This window comes from Stegastes partitus, unplaced genomic scaffold, assembly GCF_000690725.1.
Source record: "Stegastes partitus isolate 25-593 unplaced genomic scaffold, Stegastes_partitus-1.0.2 Scaffold1842, whole genome shotgun sequence".
In the NCBI taxonomy this organism is placed as follows: domain Eukaryota; kingdom Metazoa; phylum Chordata; class Actinopteri; family Pomacentridae; genus Stegastes; species Stegastes partitus.
In genome coordinates this window covers 79,420-83,415 of record NW_007579573.1, presented here as the reverse complement: position 1 = coordinate 83,415, position 3,996 = coordinate 79,420, and positions in this window count along the sequence as shown.

Below are 3,996 nucleotides of genomic sequence, written 5' to 3'. Positions count from 1 at the left end.
GCTTGACGTGCGCGCTCACGCAGGCACGCTGGCACACGCATGCACGCACGCACGCACGGCCGCGGGAGGTTTTCTCTGGAGATGTTTAGTTTAGATGCTGGTCCGCCGGTCCGGTCGGCTGGAGACAGGCTGCACCGTCTCCGGAAAGAAGACGCAGATGTGTTCGCTTTGAACGGTTTCACACAAACACAACAGGCTGCAGCAGGCTGTTTATCTACGTGATGTGAGGGACACTGAACTGGTGTCTCTTCACGGAGCCATGAGCTGCCTCCGCTTCACATCCTTACATGGACAGAGCTGCTCACAGCGTCTCTGTTTAGATTTCAGGCCTATACAGCACCAGAGATGTCAGGTTGGAATGAAGCTGCTGCGACTGTCCAAGTGTTACAGTTTATGTCACGGTTATTCGATTAACTGACCAGGAATGTCTGTGATTATTTTTTAGAATAAAGTAGTGAAAGGTATAGTTTTCTTTTTTTCCTGTTTAATATCAATATATCTTGAAGAAAAAAAAAGCAGCAGCAATGCCCCACCTAGAAATACTGTCAACTCATGAAATACAGTAATATATATATTATTAATTTAAAAAAAAAAACTCTTAGGATATTTACACATGTGACATTGGAATTATCTATAATATATATAAAACATACCTATAACATTTTAAAAACTTTTTGTTATCTGTCACTAATTTTATTTATATTTACTTTATCAAACTTAACGTAACAGTTTCATACAATAAACAAATTTGAAATATTTGTGAAAATTGCAAATGTAGATTAACTACATTAACGACTGCAGGGCAAATATACTGCCAGAAGTTTCTGATTGAAGTTGGCAGAACAGCATTTAAAGGGTTATTTGCCTATGATATGTTTAGATTGTATTGTTTTGTAGCCTATTGTATGTTTAAATTGTATGTTTTGCAGCTTATTATATGTTTATCTTAAACATTTTTTAGTACGAATATTTTTTAAAATGTGTTTTTTTTAAATGAGGGTTTGAGAGAAACTCAGTTTCAGTTCTCTGTATGTGTACACGTGTAGCAGAACTGACTTTGACTAAGATTTGTGTTTTTTAAATGCAGTGAAGCTACTGAATGCTTGTTGATTGTAGCCAGCATGTAAGCGCCTACCTCTGGTGTTTTGTAAATAACACAGAGGATGTATATCTAGACTGATTATGATCACATCACAAGTTATATCCTCTGTAGTTCTGTAAGATAAAGCACAGCTGTCTTACACTTTTGGGATTTGAATGTACTTTTATGATAAACATGTAAATCCACTGTCTCTTTTTGTAGTTGTAGTTATACTTCTGTGTTTCTCAAAAAATGCAGAAAAAGATCTGTAAACAAAATAATTACAGATTTAAAGGCAGACCTTTATCTTGGTGCACTCGCCCACTTGTTGAGAAGAGATGACTCATGTGATCACATCGCTTTTTTCCACATCTCTGTGGACCAGAGCCTCTGGTTTGTGCACTGCTAATACTACTAATATTATGAAGGCAGCGCTTTACCTTATAATGGAGTATTTTATGACTGGTTTTACCTAAAGGCATTCTGCAGAATTTCTTCTGTAAACAAACAAAGTTCCTGTTTACATTCTGTATTACTAACCCAAATAGTGTACATGTCCATGAGGCCTGGCAGATGTTTAATGCATTTACTCGCTTGTAAAACATTTGCAAGGTAGTTTTTCATGCACATTTAGTCGTTGCCTGTTTTAGCTTTGGTCGGGTCATTGTCTTGCTGGGACACAGTGTCCTTCAGGATTTCTTTATACCTTTGCTGCAATCATTTTACATTTGAGGAGTTCATTTGCAAAAACAGATAACTCCATTTTTGTAGATTTTCAGAAAACTTTTTTTTGTTGTTTGCTTGAGATAATATCAATCAAACTGAAGTTGAGTGGATTTGATTCAGTAGAAATGAACTGAAGTCTGATTGATATTGTCTCAGGTCAATGATAGAAAAGTGGTTTTTCTGAAGGTTTGTGAAGATGGAGTTATCTGTTTTTGCACTTGAACTCTTCATTTCTACCTTTACAAGCCTTCCAGGATCTGCTGCTGAGAAACATCCTCACATTATAATGATGCCACCACCGTGCTTCATTGTGGGGATTGTGTCCTTGTTGTTATGTGCGATGTTTGGCATCTAGTCTGATGGCCAAAAGACCTCAAGTTTGGTCTCATCAGACCAAAGACATATCTTCAAACTGACTTTAGAGTCCCTTGCATGCCTGCTGATGAATTCTAGTTGAGATTTAACAGTTTTTAAACAGTGGCTTTCCTCTTTTCTGCTCTTGCATAAAGCTTTGACTGGTGAAGAACCGGGCTGCAGGGTGGTGCAGTTGGTAGCACTGTTGCCTCGCAGCAAGAAGGTTGCCGGTTCGTGTCCCGGTGGGGGCACCGGAATCTGTGTGGAGTTTGCATGTTCTCCCCGTGCAGCGTGGGTTCTCCGGCTTCCTCCCACACAGTCCAAAAACATGTTGAGGTTAATTGGTGATTCTAAATTGTCAGTAGGTGTGAATGTGAGTGTGCTTGGTTGTCTGTCTCTAAGTGTGGCCCTGCGTGGCCTTCACCCTAAGTCGGCTGGGATAGGCTCCAGCCCCCCCCGCGACCCTAATGAGGATTAAGCGGTGTATAGAAAATGGATGGATGGATGGTGAAGAACCGACAGCGCAGTCTCTCCCATCTGAGCTGCTAAAGCTTCAGAGGAGTCATAACATCTTGGTGGCCGCCCTCAATCGTCTTTATCTTGCACAGTCACTACATTTATTTACTCCAAGGGATATCAGTGATTGGAAATGTCTGTGTGTCCATCCCCTAGCTGTACGTTTCAATAACCTTTTCACAGAGTTGCTGAAGGCGTTCTTTTATCTTCATGTGAAAGCCCAGAGCACTGACCCCCAGTAACCCGATCTTAATTTGTCGTAGGGGTTAATTAGTTTTGATTCGATTCATTGATTCGGTAATTCTTTTTAATAACTTCTTGAAGTAAACTAAACCCATTTTTTCGTTACTTTAACCTCACTCCATTTGAATGTTTGGTGGGAAACGCATGCAGAGGTCCTCTGAATTTGATGCCGCAGCATGAGTTAGTTCTTACAGCAATGGAACATAAAATCAAATCCTCATTGTCTCTTGAAGGACATTTTTCCTGTCACTCGCTGTGGATAGATTATTACAGATGACCTGCCTGTCTTTTCATGCCTCCATGATTTTATGCGTACTTTAATGAATCAAGGGCAGGGATGTGTCCTCCCTGCAGTAGCAGCGACGAGGTCACTCAGCGGTTCTGATGATTGAAACTTTATGCTTCATTTAACTTTAGTATTTAAAAGCAAGTACAGATATGCTTTGGTGAAAATGTTATGAGAGTCACTTACAGACTCTGGAGTGTATACTACACTGTAAGTTTTCCAACAGCTGACCAAGGACTCCCGCCATGAAGATAAATCAGTCGGGATGCTGGGGTTCATGTTACGAGCCAGAGCTTGTCATTGTAATTATCCATTCTTTTTAGTTTCACAATAATTTGTTAAGGAGGCCATTATTTGCGTGACCACCATGTATTGTTGATATGTAAAGAAAAAAAAATCAGAGGTTCATCAGTGTTACCAGTCATTTCTGTACCATATATATTCTATACATCTTTATATATACAGAAAGAGTGTGTAAGATCCTTTATGGATGGATGGATAATAGATCAAATGACCTAATCCTCATCAGCATCACTCCTTGCTTAGTTCCTTTGTCAAACACATTACATTGACAGCTGCAGCCACCCGTACTTGAGAACTCCAGATCTCCATCACTGCTGAAATGTAATCACTCCGTCCTTAAGTAAAGGACTAAATCTTCACTGTCAAAACAAACCTAAGAACTTTCCAAAAATCTGCGGACAAGGCATGAAAACTGGCCTTTCTGCAGCAAGGGTTGTTTAGAGTTGTTTAGAGTAGAGCTGCATCTTCCACAGCGCAAACACAACAC